This window comes from Moschus berezovskii, chromosome 11 (genome assembly GCF_049115385.1).
Source record: "Moschus berezovskii isolate FMDL1 chromosome 11, NW_MosBer_1.0, whole genome shotgun sequence".
Classification (NCBI taxonomy): Eukaryota; Metazoa; Chordata; class Mammalia; order Artiodactyla; family Moschidae; genus Moschus; species Moschus berezovskii.
Window position 1 is genome coordinate 75,313,301 of NC_142470.1, and position 17,164 is coordinate 75,330,464.

Genomic DNA, 17,164 nt, shown 5'->3' on the forward strand with positions numbered 1-17,164 from the left:
TCAGTCCCTGGGTCTGAAAGATCCTCTGGAAGAGGAAGAGGCAACCCACTCCAGCATTCTTGCCTGGAGAATCCCGTTGACAGAGGAGCCTGGTGGGCTATAGTCCACAGGATTTCAAAGAGTCACATGATCAAAGCGACTTAGCATGCACACAGGGTGGAAACTAGGGAAGTGGGAGTGAGCAGAATGAAAGGCATAAAGAAGAGAAGAGGGTTATTCTTCATCTTGGCCTTGATTAAAGACATTGATGCAATAATTCTTGATATATTGGAATTTATACTACATTTTCATAAATTAGCACAAGCACTCTTTGTCAGAAAAAAATTACCATTCAGTAGAAATCTCACTTTTTTCTGAACTAATTTTGTAACATTTGTTACCTTATATAATGTTATCTTGGGCTTCCCTTGTGGCCCAGCTGGTAAAGAATCCGCCTACAATGTGGGAGACCTGGGTTTGATCCCTGGGTTGGGAAGATCCCCTTGAGAAGGGAAAGTATTCCACTCCAGTATTCTGGCCTAGAGAATTCCATGGATTATATATAATCCAGTGAACCAGTGAAGTTGCTCAGTCATGTCTGACTCTGCTGTCCCATGGACTGTAGCCTACCAGGCTCCTTTATCCATGGAATTTTCCAGATAAGAGTACTGGAGTGGGTTGCCGTTTCCTTCTCCAGGGGATCTTCCCGACCCAAGGATCAAACCCAGGTCTTCTGCATTGCAGGCAGATGCTTGACTGTCTGAGCCACTAGAGAAGCCCATATATAGTCTATGGGGTTGGAAAAAGTCAGACACGGCTGAGCGACTTTCACTTATAATGTTACCTTGTACTCTCATTTACCTCTTAGTGAACGTGACCACTGTTTCAGTCTTTTCTGCCTTAATCAGTTGTTGTTCAGTCAGTCCACCAGTTCTGTGGACTCCAGCACACCAAGCTTCTCTGTCCTTCTCTATCTCCCAGATTTGCTCAAATTCATGTCCCTTGAGTTGATGAGAAATCTGGTCAGAAAGCAACAGTTAGAACTGTACATGGAACAACAGACTGTTCCAAATAGCAAAAGGAGTATGTCAAGGCTGTATATTGTCACCTTGCTTATTTAACTTCTATGCAGAGTTACATCATGAGGAACGCTGGGCTGGAAGAAGCACAAGATGGAATCAAGATTGCTGGGAGAAATATCAATAACCTCAGATATGCAGATGACACCACCCTTATGGCAGAAAGTGAAGAAGAATTAAAGAGCCTCTTGATGAAAGTGAAAGAGGAGAGTGAAAAAGTTGGCTTGAAGCTCAACATTCAGAAAACTAAGATCATGGCATCCGGTCTCATCACTTCATGGCAAATAGATGGGGAAACAGTGGAAAGAGTGACAGACTTTATTTGGGGGGGCTCCAAAATCACTGCAGATGCTGATTGCAGCCATGAAATTAAAAGACCTTACTCCTTGGAAGGAAAGTTATGACCAAACTAGACAGCATATTAAAAAGCAGAGAAATTACTTTGTCAACAAAGGTCTGTCTCGTCAAGGCTATGGTTTTTCCAGTGGTCATGTAGGGGTGTGAGAGTTGGACTATAAAGAAAGCTGGGTGCAGAAGAATTGATACTTTTGAACTGTGGTGTTGGAGAAGACTCTTGAGAGTCCCTTGGACTGCAAGGAGATCCAACCAGTCCATCCTAAAGGAGATCAGTCCTGGGTGTTCATTGGAAGGACTGATGTTGAAGCTGAAACTCCAATACATTGGCCACCTGATGCGAAGAACTGACTCATTTGAAAAGACCCTGATGCTGGGAAAGATTGACGGCAGCAGGAGAAGGGGACAACAGAGGATGAGATGGTTAGGTAGCATCACCGACCCAATGGACATGACTTTGGGTAAACTCCGGGAGTTGGTGATGGACAGGGAGGCCTGTCGTGCTGCAGTTCATGGGATTGCAAAGAGTCGGACAAAACTGAGCGACTGAACTGAACTGGATTCAATGATACAATCTAACAATCTCATCCCCATCACCCTCTTCTCCTTTGGCCTTCAATCTTTCCTAGCGTCAGTCTTTTTCAATGAGTCTGCTCTTTGCATCAGATGGCCCAAGTATTGGAGCTTCAACTTCAGCATCAGTCCTTCCAATGAATATTCACAGTTGATTTATTTTAGGATTGACTGGTTTGATCTTCTTGCTGTCCGAGGGACTCTTCAAGAGTCTTCTCCAGCACCATAGCTTGAAAGCATCAGTTCTTTGATACTCAACCTTCTTTTTGGTCCAACTCCCACATCTATACATAACTACTAGAAAAACCATAGCTTTGACTATATGGACCTTTGTTGACAAAGAGATCTCTCTGCTTTTTAATACTCTGTCTAGTTTGGTCATAACTTTTCTTCCAAGGAGCAAGCATCTTTTAATTTTGTGGTTGCTGTCACTGTCTCAGTGAATTTGGAGCCTAAGAAAATAAAATCTGTCACTGCTTCCACTTTTTCCCTTTCTATTTGCCATAAAGTGATGGGACCAGATGTCATGATTTGCATATTTTGAGTGTTGTGTTTTAACCTATCTTTTTCACTCTTCTCTTTAACCTTCATCAAGAAGGTTCTTTAGTTCCTCTTTGCTTTCTTCATTACAGTAGTATCATCTGCATACCTGAGGTTGTTGATATATCTCCCAGCAGTCTTGATTCCAGCTTGTGATTCATTCAGCTTGGCATTTCACATGGTGTCCTCTGCATGTGTGAGAGTGCTAAGTCGCTTCAGTCATGTCCAATTCTTTGTAACCCTATGGACTATAGCCTACCAGGCTCCTCTTTCCATGGAATTATCCAGGAAAGAATACTGGAGTGAGTTTCCATGCCCTCCTCCAGGGACCTTCCCGACCCAGGGATCAAACCTGCATCTCTTATGTCTTCTTGGCAGGCAGGTAGGTTCTTTACCACTAGTGCCACCTGGGAAGCCTATATAAATTAAATAAACAGGGTGATGGTATACAGTCTTGTCATACTCTTTTCCCAATTTTGAACCAATCAATTGTTCCATGTAAGGTTCTGTTAATTTTTGGCCTGCATACAAGTTTCTCAGGAGTCAGGTAAGTGGTCTGGTATTCCCATCTCTTGAAGAATTTTCCACAGTTTGTTGTAATCTACCCAATCAAAGGCTTTCATGCAGTCAATGAAGCAGAAGTAGATATTTTTCTGGAATCTCCTTGCTTAGTCAGTTAGGCGTGCTTTGATAAAAATTCTGTAGACCTAGTAGCTTAAATCACAAATGTTTATTTCTCATAGTTTTGGAGGCTGGGAATTCCATGATCAAGGTGCCAGCAAATTTGTTGTCTGGTGAGAACCCTCTTCTGGGTTGTAGGGTGCTGACTTCTCATTTTGCTCTCACATGGTAGAGAGAAGAGAGAGCTCTCCAGAGTCCCTTTCCCAAAGGACTAATATCATTCACAAAGGCTCCACTCTCACAACCTAATTATCTCCAAAAGGCATGGCCTCCTAGTACCATCACTTTGAGGGTTAGAATTGCAAGGTATGAGTTTAGGGGAGACACAAACATTCAGACCATCGCAGGAAGCAACTCTCATGGGAGCCTAGAGAACTCCATCAGTGTTCCCTGGCACACTTTCACAAATCACCTGCATAGTACTTATGCACAAAAAAGTTTGAGAATCACTGTCTCTGTCAAAAACCTAAAATTCTTTAGCCAAGTGGTGGATGTTAGTTTACTTTTTCATCATTTTGTTGGTTATATTTTGTTGTTGTTGTTCTTGATGAACAAGGTAGCTTACATTGTCATAGATTTATTTGGCTCACCTTAGGGGTAAATATAGGATAGGGGAGCCTGGTGGGCTTCCGTCTATGGGGTCACACAGAGTCAGACACGACTGAAGTGACTTAGCAGCAGCAGCAGCAGGGGTAAATATGATATAGGCATTTTCTAGTGACTGTATGAGAAGTGAAAAGATTCAGAAAGTTAGTGTTCTAAATTCTCTTCTGAGGAAATTCAGAAGGGATCTCCTGCCCCTGAAACATATCTCAGTTTCAGCATGTGTGCAGGGTGGGAACCAGTTGTGAAACTTTGGGGTATATATATAAGAATATACAGAGGGGGAAAGTCAAAGAAGAATGATCAGAGGGGGAAATATCAAGTGAATTGAAAATGTAAAAACACTGTCAAAATTACTGTGAAAGACACCTAGATTAAGAATTAAATCATGATTCTGTGACCATGTATAATCAAATGGCAAAACCAACCAATATAATAGTGTAAAATAATTTGCCTCCAATAAAAAATAAATTAAAGAAAAAAAAACTGTAAAATTTTTCAAAACTAAAAACAAAACAAAGAACAGCCATCTCATAGGCATACCACTGTTTTGCTCATGTCAGCTCTGCCTGCACCATCCTTTTTTCCCCTCTATACTGTGACTGCCCTCCCACGCTGTATATCTGTGTTCAGTTTCTCATAGCACAACCCTTAATTCAAGGTAAAATCCTGGATCCTGATTCTGTGAGTACTCATGTTCCTCCTGTGAACTAAGAATAAAGGTGAAATCTCAGAATTTGGTTGGACTGGTAAAGGGTAAACTTATTAGGAGCCTTGCCCAGGGAAAAATGACCAAGCAAATTGAATTGAATTAGTGCATGAATTGGGTCAAACTCAGATAAAAGTGAATTTATTTAGTGATTAATACTAATAATAAAGAATTAATGCATCAACACTTATTTATCAAGGCTAGGATGATGACTTCTATTCTTTTTGCCTTCCTTTCTGTTCACTCCCACTCCCAAATACTACCGTAACCTCTCACAATTAAGCCATTATGACTTGATTTTCCAGTTCAGTTTGCCTTATTCAAGTGCCTAGATATTTATTATTATTTATATTTGTGTTTATTTATGCTTATGTATATTTATTTATACATTTAGCTTGCTCTGAGCTTTTTGGCAATAAAGAGCTACAGATGTAGGTGGAAGCCCAAGTCAACTTCACCAAGCAGTTTCTCTGCCCTGGAAATCAAATAACAGTTAAAGAAATTTTAATTTTTTAAAAGAATTCAGCTGTCCTCTACTTTTTATATAACATAACTGATAATTACTTATAAAAAATTCAAGACTCTAAAGAGCAATGGTGGCACATTACTTAAAGACCATCATGACATAGCAATAAAGATAACTCTAGGGTCCTCTTGAGTTGATGGTTTCCACAGCACAATGTGAGTTGTTATATGCAAAAGTACACTTGTGGTTAATGGATAGCAATTCCATGTGAGACATATTTGACACCAAATGCTATTTAGGTATAAATCTGCTTATATAGGCAATCATTTCATATATTCTGCTTTCTATTTGGCTTCTTTATTATGTGGAATATAACCAAACATACAGAAAAATAAACTGAACTTAAATATTTGAAGTAAATCATCACAAAATAAACAGCTGTGTAAACACCACATGTGTAGTTCAGATCAATACCCCAGAACCTGTCATTTTAAGCTCCTCATCCCAAAGTTAACTATTCTTTTTGCTTCTCTCCTTAAAGTTTAGTTTTTCATAGAATTGAAATTTACATAAATGAATCATACAGTATATATTCTTGTTGCTTCTACTCTTTTATGCTATTTTGCATTCTCAAGATTCATATATATTCTTATATATGACTATAGTTCATTTAAAATTTACTGTATTATATTCTGTATTTTAAATATGCCAAAATATATTTATCTAATTTCTTATGGATGGACATTTGTGTTTTCTCCAGTTTGGTCTCTGAACATCCATGCTCATTTCTCTTGATACACATTGGCACACATTTCTATTTGGTATAAAGCAGGAGTGGAATGTGGAATGGTGAACCATAGAGTATGTAATTCTGCAGCTTTAGTGGATGATGTCAAACTGTTTCTCACAGTGGCTGTACAGATTTACACTCCCACAATATTTTGTCTATACTCAGCATTGTTGGTCTTTTCAATGTGAGTTTGTTTGATGGTTGTTTAAAGATTTCTTGCATTTCCTTTTGACTTTTGTAGCATGATTCTCCTTTTCCAAAAAACTTTGCATTTGTATCTCAGGCACAGATATAAACACACATATTCACTACTTTTGGTTCTGTGAATAAATAACACTGGAGATATATATGTTTTTATATTTCAGGCTACAGAGGTAAATGTTTCTCTGGCAACTACTCTATATTTCTATAGATTTGAAGACATGACACTGTGTCATCCATATCATAGAAGCATTTGGATGTTTTGCATTCCAAATTTCTAATCATAATTTGTTTCGCACTTCTTTCTACAATGAAAAATATTTTTGAAAATTCAAAAGTAAATTTTGTGCACTGAGAAGAAGTTTGCTCTTATTTTATTTTTTTCCCCATCCTGTCTTTTTCTCCCAACTTGCTAATTCTTCATATGCAGCACTGTGAGTGATGTCATCAGCTCTGACAACCTCCAGTGTGGTTGTGAGGGAAGGACACACTTGGTCAGCTGGTATGATCCATCCAGACTCAGATTGTCAGTGGAGGACATCTTCACTCTTTGTCTCATGGGGGTTAAAGAGCCCTTGGGGAACTAAAACTTATACTCCATAAATAGAGTATTATACTCCATAAATAGATTCCTGTCTGCTACAGTGCGTATCTCTAAATACTTAAATCAACATTTTTAGCTTGTAAATGGAAACTCTGAAAAATTACCTTGGCTAATTTATTATCTGGAAATATTTGATCTTCCATGATATATGTGTTTGTTATCATTTGTTAAATTGAACGATATGGAACTCCATTGTGATTTGATTAAGCAATCTTTGAAATTAGTTTTGTTTTAAAGAATAGATGAGATAATCCTTGACAATCATGATTCTTTTATAAGCATGTGTTATATAATATCCTGTTTCATAGAGGAGTAGAAAACATTGCTTTCATAGCTTATTTTTCTAATGTTGAAATTTTAAAAAGGCTATGTTTATTTTTGGTACACAGATTTATCTAAAAGGTTTCAATAGTCCTGCAGTCTTTGCCATTATCCAGGAACAAATGGAACTTATGTTGTGCAAATGATAGGGTACCACATTTATTTTCTTCAAAGTTTTTAATTTGAAAAATATTAAGAGACACAGTAGTGGAAAAAAATTGCCCACACCTCACTACATTATAATTGTAAATACAACCTTATAAAGTAAGATATGACAATCTCTTTGTCTGCTGTTAGTCTCTTTTTTCCTCTAAGTATATATCAATTATATAAACATGTAATTATGCATAAATATGCACATAAGTGTATGAATATTTAAATAGGCACCACGACATCCAAATATAGCTTATAGATTAAACTTGGATATGTTATCTAGTAATTCTAAAAGTATTACATTGATTGATTTTTGTTGCAGGTTTAATTTTGGAAGAAATAGCAAGTAATATTCAAATTGATGGATCATTCTGTAAGGAGAGTCATTTGAGGACAATACGCTGTATTCTTGTACATTCGCCTGAGGAGGACTCTATTTTAGAGGCCTGGAATCCAAATAGAAACAAAATATCATTTCAGAGAGTAACAGGATGCAGTCCTCAAATTGAGCAGCCTTGGGCACAAAGGATCATTGCTTCTTTCAAAGCCTCCTTCTGAGTGAAATATATTGAGTGGCAGTTGGTTATTTTTTCTCCCTTTCCAGTGTTGCAATTTTAGTTTTTTTCTGAATATGTGGTGGGAGTTAAAGGACCTAGAAATTCATTCTCCCCATTGTAAGTCAAACCGTTCCAAGTGGGCAGTTAGGTTATTCAAGAACTGAAAGCAGGGGACAATAAACAATCTTGGTCAAAATAATCCATGAGTATAGCCCAGCACTAACAGGAGTAAGACACTACCTCCTTCCTCCAACACTGCATTTCCTCCCTGCTCCTCAGACCCCTGGATGGAGCCAGAGGCATCCAAACTATATTTTAGCTATGCTTAGCAGTGTTCTTGCCTGGAGAATCCCAGGGATGGCGGAGCCTGGTGGGCTCTTGTCTCTGGGGTTGCACAGAGTTGGACACGACTGAAGTGACTTAGCAGCAGCAGCATTGAATAAATACTTGTGGGCTGACCTTGAAATCTAATATATCATTTTGATTAAATTGTTCTTTAGTTGTTATGTCCAACTCTTTTTTGAATCCATGGACCATAGCCTGCCAGGCTCCTCTGTCTTTGGGATTTCCCAGGCAAGAATACTGCAGTGGATTGTCATTTCCTTCTCCAGTGTATCTTCCTGACCCCGGGATCAAATCCATGTCTCCTACATTGCAAGTGAATTCTTTACCACTGAGCCACCGGAGAAGCTCTTAAAATAATAAATATTATTCTGCTTAAGGCTAAGAGTACTAGGCAGTTTTCTGCACACAAGGGGTTTTCATGGTACTTATGGAGATATGACAGTTTTGGAAACAACTATAATAGATGGCATGAAAAGTGCCATGAAAAGAGGCTTGATGAGCCATGACTCAGATGGCATGGAAGGTGGACAGCACCTTATCAATCATTCATTACCAGGGTCAAAACTTCACAACCAGTTGAAGAAACTTAATCAGTTAATTTCTTGTTTGAGTTAGCTAGACTGTGGTTGAGGAGGGGGAAAAAATAACCCTCACTGTTGAGACTGACTGATTAGATGTCAACGCCCATTGGATCTTCAGCACGTTCTGTTAAAGTGCAAAACCTCACTGTTCATCTGGAATGGGGCCTGAGACCCTGCATTTTTCCAAGTTCCCAGGTGATGCTGAGGATATCATTCCTGGGACCACACTTTCAGTAGCAAAGAACTAGATCACGTGAGAAGTAAAGCAATGACAATGACAAAAAAAGAAAAACACTAGCCCCAAATAACAAAATTTAACTAGCAAGCAAAAAAACTCAGCTCTCCTGACAGAATTTGACAAAAGAGGTTGAGTTCTGGGCCTGTATCATATAAATCAATCAGCTGTTATTTCACTTGAGTGGTTTTATTAATTGAAAGCAACGGAGAAAGGCTTAGTTTCATGCTTTGCTAAAACAGGGCACCAGAAGAAAAGGTAGAGTTCCTGTCCAGAGCCAATGGTTAAGGGTAAACCTTAAGCTATTTTCAGAACATTCAGTTGTAATAATCTGAAGACAAACCAGGATTTCTCTTCAGGTTTGAATCAGGAGGCTTCAATGAGAGTAAAAAATTTGTTTCTCTATCAAATTTAATAGCATGATGGCTAAGATATGAAATTTCCATCTATTTCCTAAATACATCTGAGGACATATTATGCAGTTTACGGGCTTGAGAAAAAAATAGTGCCATTATCACTGCAGTTAAATTTGATAAATATTTATAAATAAAACTAAGGGAAAGATGATTTTTCTCTCTTTTACCTTCTGTGTTTCTACCTCCATTAATTCTTATGGCCTACAACACAAGGCTATGGACGTGAGAACTGCAGTATATAAAAGCAGTTTATTTAATAACTCTCCTTTATCACAAAGTGCACTGGATGAGAGATGATTCCTGCTGCTCTGTCAATAGAATTATTTAAAATATGATCTGAGAACATATCAACAGGAACTGCAGCCAGAGAGGTTATGGTATTTGGGAGCTGCCATTTGTAGAACAATGTTGTTTCTGTGAGGGTGAAGGTTTGCGTTTCACACCAGCTTTCAAACAACAGAAGAATCCATTTTAATAGGAAGCTTTCTTCAACACAGTAATAACAATAATAATTGTAATACCTGCAAAATTCATTGAATACTTTCTAACTTCTTGCTACGATGCTCAGTATTTTACATTTTATTTCACTTAAACCTCATGATAGCTCTATGAGTTTACCTGCATTTCATTTAAGTCACATAATAACTCTATATGTGAGATACTGACATTTCCTCTATTTTACAGATGAGGAAACTGGGGCCTCAAGAGGTTAAAAAACATGTCTTAGTACATACCTGACCAGATTTACACTTCTTGATCCTTAATCCTGCTCAATCAAGGATTGAAGTCTCCTCACAGGGCTCAGTCATGAATACCATTCCTTCCTCCAGGGGATCTTCCATCTTTCATCTCCTGCATTGGCAGGCAGGTTCTTTAGCACCAGCACCTGCCTTTATCCACAGTTGTAGCCAATACATCTTGAAAATTAGGAATTTTGCATGTAAAGGACCAAAGAGAACGCTCTCTTGTACATGCAGGCTTCAGATTAATTAATCTATTCTTTTCTTGGGGAAGCACAAAATACAGATTATACCCTATTGGGCAGAACAACCCATATGTTAATGACAGATGTACCAAGCTTTAAAAAAAGGTGCCTATAGTGTGGGATAGATGTGAATTTAAGTAAAAATCCTTTTAAAAAGGTAAAACTTTTGCCAAATTATTATTTAGCAAGCATGAGTATTAATTTCTTGCTCTATGCCTCAGTTCAGTTCAGTCGCTCAGTCGTGTCCGACTCTCCGCGACCCCATGAATCACAGCACGCCAGGCCTCCCTGTCTATCACCAACTCCTGCAGTTCACTCAACCTCATGTCCATCGAGTCAATGATGCCATCCAGCCATCTCATTCTCTGTTGTCCCCTTCTCCTCCTGCCCCCAATCCCTCCCAGCATCAGAGTCTTTTCCAGTGAGTCAACTCTTCGCATGAGGTGGCCAAAGTATTGCAGTTTCAGCTTTAGCATCAGTCCTTTCGGTGAACACCCAGGACTGATCTCCTTTAGAATGGACTGGTTGGATCTCCTTGCAATCCAAGGGACGCTCAAGAGTCTTCTCCAGCACCACAGTTCAAAAGCATCAATTCTTTGGTGATCAGCTTTCTTCACAGTCCAACTCTCACATCCATACATGACCACTGGAAAAACCATAGCCTTGACTAGACGGACCTTTGTTGGCAAAGTAATGTCTCTGCTTTTTAATATGCTAACTAGGTTGGCCATAACTTTCCTTCCAAGGAGTAAACGTCTTTTAATTTCATGGCTGCAATCAGTATCTGCAGTGATTTTGGAGCCAAAAAAAATAAAATCTGACACTGTTTCCACTGTTTCTCCATCTATTTGCCATGAAGTGATGGGATCAGATGCCATGATCTTAGTTTTCTGAATGTTGAGCTTTAAGCCAACTTATTCACTCTCCTCTTTCACTTTCATCAAGAGGCTTTTTAGTTCCTCTTCACTTTCTGCCATAAGGGTGTCTCTATACCTAGTGTTGTGCTAAAACTCACAAAATGCTGTCTTGCAAAGGCAAATCGTTTGGGGATTATTTTCCTCTATTAGTGCATATATATCATCCAGCACTGACAACATGAGAAACTTTATTTTATTTAGATGTAACCCTCAGGCTCTTTGCCCTGTAAAGAGGCCCATTCCAAGAATCAGACATGTCATGAGGCCCATTTTACCCATAAGTCTATTTGGAGGAACATGTTTGAAATGGGGAAGTTAGGGAAGGTTTTCAGTTACTCTCCCCAGAATCTAAGGACAGCACTGTCATGTGATCTTGGGAGGGGACTTTGAGGAAGGACTCATTTGAGCAAGTGCAATTCATAATTGTTTTTAGAGAGGCGGCTGGCAAGGCTCCCGCAGCGGCATCAAAGGGAACAAGAAAATGAGTCTAGACGAAGCAGTCTGCTAGTGTGTCGCCTCTCTGCCTTTCCTGGGTGACAATTTGGCCTAGTTTTGTGCATAACTAATAAAGTGTCACCATGGGGTCTGCCAGAGGAAATGAGGCCAGAATTTCATATATGTGAAGATAAATTTGTTACAAATGGAGATTTATCACATGCAAAAGAAAAGATTTTTTTTTCCCCTTACAGATTGCAGTGGGGTTACAGCTCCCAGATACACTGAATACACAGATACACTGATACACTGAATACACAGATATACTGAAGGGGCCTGTGGCCCAAACGCTGATGTTGCAAATGAGGGAGACTGAGGCCTTTATTGTTAGTTGGCACTTGGAGCCAGAACTCCTGATTTCTCACCAATTTAGAGAGAAAAGTCTGTGCCTCAGTAAAAAAGCTGTATGTGCTGTGCTTAGTCACTCAGTCATGTCCAGCTCTTTGCGACCCCATGGACTATAGCCCACAAGGCTTCTCTGTCCATGGGGATTCTCCAGGCAAGAATACTGGAGTGGGTTGCCATGTCTTCCTTCAGAGGATCTTCCCTACCCAGGATTGAACCCAAGTCTCCTGCATTGCAGGAGAATTCTTTACTGTCTGAGCCACCAGGGAAGCCCAAAAATACTTGAATGGGTAGCCTATCCCTTCTCCAGGGGATCTTCCCGACCCAGCAATCGAACCAGGATCTCCCTCATTTCAGGTGAATTCTTTACCAGCTGAGCTTCTAGGGAAGCACCAAATAGTACAGTTTCAAAAAGATTGATGTTAGAGTATTTTCCAAATTGGACTCTTAAGAATATCTTATTTTACATGCTGTATTTTTATTGAGTTCCAAATTATAGCTAAGTGTAATTAGTGTAAGCAAATTGTAATCAGCCATCTTTATTTTTTTTAAAGCAACAAATAATAAATCTGTAGATGCAGAAAATCCTTGTATCATCTGATCCAACTAATGATTTTTTTTATCGGAGAAATACCTTTATATATTCAGAGAAAGAATGTGAGGAAGCATTGAAAGTCAATCATTTCAGTGGATCATGGTTTCAAGCAGTGGTCTCTAACCTTTTTGACACCAGAGACCAGTTTCATGGAAAACAATTCTTCCATGGACTGAGGTGGGGGTGATGGTTTTGGGATTATTTAAGCATGTTACATTTATTGTGAACTTGATTTCTATTATTATACCTCAGCTCCACTTCAGATCATCCATCAAGCATTTAGATCTCAGAGGCTGGGGAGCTTTGGTTTAAAATCATGGAAGCACTTGGAAGTAAAACAGGAATCATGAAACTGGTTGTTTGATGGAGTCTTTACATAAACACATTTTCAGTATATTGAACCTGATCTCCAATTAATGGTTTAGAGTCTAAACTGGGTTTGAGACAAGTCTGAGACCTAAGAATATTCAAAGTGAGCAATTAAATCTATTGCTGGTTCACTTGCAACCTTTCTATGTTCTACTCAGATGACCAGGAGTTGTGCCAATTAGGCCTGTTGTTAAATAGACTTTCCCCACTTAGTGACTAATTAAGTTGCCTTACAGGCTTTGGAGATGTTCACAATTAGAAGACTCCCCCAATCAAAAAGTTAAGCTGCTTCTTGATCTTTGCTTAATCTGACATATCCTTAAGCTTTCAAAACATATAACAGTGATAAACCAGAATCCAAATAAAAGAAAATAAATGCACAAATTAGAGTAGACAATATCTCAATTGTTTTAATGCATGTTTGTCTATTATGTGACATCAGTATCCTTATGTATTTTTCAGGAAGCTAAAGAACTGTTTATTAAAAAGACATACAATAACACATATAACAACAAAAAGCCACTTCAGCCTTAATTCTTCAGTTTAGTACTCCAGCTAAGCCAGTGCTTCTGCATTTTGATTATACTAAAAAATGTCAGTATCAATACTTAGAAACCAACTCTGTTTCCATGTTAACTGAAGTGTAGGAGGAGGGGCACGGAGAGTGCATCAGTTCTGAACTTGAGCTAATATAATCAGTGACTTGATTTGTATTAAAAAATGTAAATGTTTCTTTGAAATCTGACTAGGCCTTTGAAAGAGAAAAGTACTTACTGAGAAATCTACATTGACAGAATAAATCTTTCTTGAAAGTAGAAACCAATGTTGTTGGCTTGAGTAGATCTCAAGTCAACTGTGAAATTCATAATCTTTTATCCATAAAATAGCTTCTCCTCTGAATGATAAAATTATTTTTGAGCTGGATGTTTGCCACATCTAAAGACAAAAGGCTCCATGTGCACCTGAGCACCAGCTCCAGGCTGGCTTTAAAAAGATGGTTGTTTTCTTAGGGGTCACAGGTGCTACCGTTCTGAAATAATCAGTGTGAATATTGCTTTAATCAGTCAGATGTCATCTATTTTATTAGCAAAAGTCCAATACTTTAGTGATTTAAAGAACAGCCTCAGACTACTCAATGAATTCAATCATGTTTGGCTCCTAATTTGTACCAAGGAACTTTTTTTTTTTTTAGAGTGTCCCATTTTCAGGCCTTTACAGTCTCAATAGATGAATCTAATTATTCAGTGATTAATTTAATTTTCCTGTAAGACAGAAGTCTAGAGGCTTCTTATTCTTTGGTATTCAATTTGATAAAGTACCAATTATTCTTGACTAACCAACAAATCTCAAGTTGTCAGTGCTTATGTCCTGCCTCATTTTAAATAAATAACCATGAGGCAACGGGTAGGGGCCAATTCATCCAAGAAAAATAAAGGAAGGGTCAATTTCACTACGAAAGAAGGAAAACGTATTTCTAAAAGCCCATTCGTGCATAGCGGGACAGGAAATTGGAGTCTCTCCCTTCTTTGCAACTTCCAAGGACAAGATCACTGAGGTCTCCAGTTTGGGGGCATCTCTTTGTCTTGTGTTTCTTGCGACAAAGCATTCAGATCTTCGAAAGCATGGACTTTGGTCATAGTATTGAGAAAAGCCAGAGGTAGAGTTTCTCATAAATGTGTGACGCATGCTGACTTGTTCCATGGTCAGGCTACTCAAGATGGCCATTCTCTTGCTTTCTGTGCATCCCCCGCCAGTGTCTGGGGCACCTGCACCCTGTGCACATTTCCAGCCTTCCTACATGCTTGCCGCAGGCCCCAGCTGGCAATTGTTCTTACCAAAGAGGCCGTGAGGGACATGCCCCTCTGTTGGTTTCCCTGGTAACTAATACGCCCACCTGACATCAGTTCCACTCTCCGCTCCACCCCCACCCCACCCCACCCCCGCTCCCAGAGGTGAAGACTACCACCATGTCTTCCCACTGTCTGCTGCTCTAGGACCTTGCTTCAGACATGTAAGTACCCCTTTTCTTTAAACCAGGGGTCCCCAACCTCCAACATCTAAAGCTTGATGATCTGAGGTGGAGCTGATGTAATAATAATAGAAATGAAGTGCACAGTGAATATAATGCACTTGAATCATCCTGAAAACCAGTTCACCCACCACCACCACCAATCTGCGGAAAAGTTGTCTTTCATGAAACAGGGTCCCTGTTTCAGGGTCCCTGGTGACAAAAAGGTCAGGAACCGTGGCTTTAATCCATTGATTTAAATGGTCTTTGTTGCTGCTGACTCTGGGCTGTTTCTTCATTCTTAAAGCTGGGCAACTACAGACTCATATTCATGTGAAGTGCAGCCCAGTATGTGCATATCAACTTGTTGTTTGATATGAATTTATCTGCTAACAAAATAAATTTTCAGCATTGGTTATTTGATATTAAGATTTCATATTATGATTCAGGCCAATTATGAACACAATTGGCCTGAAATTGTGACTTGAATTTTAAATTTAACAAATAACAGTTTTCTCATCTCTGGTGTGTGTTTATTATGGTGTTGAATTTTAAATCTAGCTATTGGATTTTCACTGGAATTATAGAAGCAGACTAAAATTAAGATTACAAAGTTTGATAGCTATTTAATTTTGGAGACCCGGGATATTTAATAGACATTTATACATTGATCTTAAAGGTTTGCCTATCATATCTGTTTTAACCTTCCTTCTAGGTTAAAACTTATAGGAAGGCTATTATTTAAATAAAAGTTGATATCTCTGTGAGTCAGTGTGCTAAAAAGAATCAGTCCTTTGAGGCTCTAAAATCATATTTTAAACAACTTTGCTTTGTCTGGTGGTAATGTGGACACAATTTAATTGTACTGAGTTATAACTCTAAATACCATTGTATCAGTAAGTACCTTTTTATTAATCGGGGATGAATATGTATTTAGCATTCACTGAACACTCATAAGTATTTCACATTTCATAAAGCTCACTTATACCCCATTCTTCAGAACACAAAACCTTGATAATAAAGGGAGGGAAATTTAGAGAGGTACAGAAAACAGACTTTAATTAATAAGATCTGCTTCTATGGCTCTGTAAAATTGCTTTTCTCTGGGGTTCAAGTAGAAAGGAGGGGCGTTTTTGTTTATATCTTACCCAGCTGCAAAGAGTGAAGAAATCCCTAAACACTAATGCTGAAAATGGCTTTAGTTGGCTCCTGGGGACTTTTGGCTCATTGCATAGAGGAGCATCTACTACATAGATCTGTAGTTTATTGCTACTACTACCTGTGTTTTCCTTGATCTTCAAAATATTTTCAGCTCCAATGTAGTCAAAGCTGGTTCAGATCCCCAGAGGGCCTAGAAAATTTTTAGCCCTTTCAGCCTTTGTAGTTTATTTAATAAATGACGTTGTCCTTGATCCCTATTGTATTCTGTTGAAAATGTACTTAATATGTAGAGTTCTGGGTACATTTTGGGTTTATCTCTCCAGGGTTCAGTTGACAATTTTAATACAATTTCAGTGTATTAGGTCAGAAAAAGGTTTCTGTCCAAAATAGACAACAGGAAAACACTTAAAACACATTTGTTTTTCAGTTTCCATAAGCATTATGAATGTAACCAGTCTTCTCAGTATGCTATATCTTTTCTGCTACATCCTATTATATCTATAGCTATAATCTTACATGCCAGGACTTTCAGCTTTGGCCTACCCACTCCAGTATTCTTGCCTAGAGAATCCCATGGACAGAGGAGCCTGGCGAGCTACAGTCCATGGGGTTGCATTGAGTTGCACAAGACTGAGCAACTAACAGAGAAGGCAATGGCAACCCACTCCAGTTTTCTTGCCTGGAAAATCCCATGGACAGAGGAGCCTGGTAGGCTGCAGTCCGTGGGGTTGCAAAGAGTCAGACACGACTGAGCGACTTCACTTTCACTTTTCACTTTCATGCATGGGAGAAGGAAATGGCAACCCACTCCAGTGTTCTTGCCTGGAGAATCCCAGGGACGGCGGAGCCTGGTGGGCTGCCGTCTATGGGGTCGCACAGAGTCGGACACGACTGAAGCGACAGCAGCAGAGCAACTAACACGCTAATCTTGCATGTCAGGACTTTCAGCTAATTGGGATAAGTTATGTATGTTTACATTACAGTTATGATCTATAAAATGATATTTTGTCTGTCTTTATATAGAAAAAGACTTCCTATGATTATGATTATAATCCCTAATGAATTTGTTTGAAACACAAGACTCTTCTGAGGTTTCCTTGGG

At 38.9% G+C, this 17,164-nt stretch overlaps 1 protein-coding gene and 1 pseudogene across 4 annotated transcripts in view; one reads left to right on the forward strand and one right to left on the reverse strand.

Annotated features, from left to right (window-relative positions):
* LOC148776201 (neurexin-1-beta) overlaps positions 1–17,164 on the forward strand; it is a 795,940-nt gene that overhangs the window by 332,503 nt on the left and 446,273 nt on the right. The gene's annotated exons all lie outside the window — the stretch shown is intronic.
* LOC148776202 (F-box/WD repeat-containing protein 2 pseudogene) overlaps positions 1–17,164 on the reverse strand; it is a 56,336-nt pseudogene that overhangs the window by 24,996 nt on the left and 14,176 nt on the right.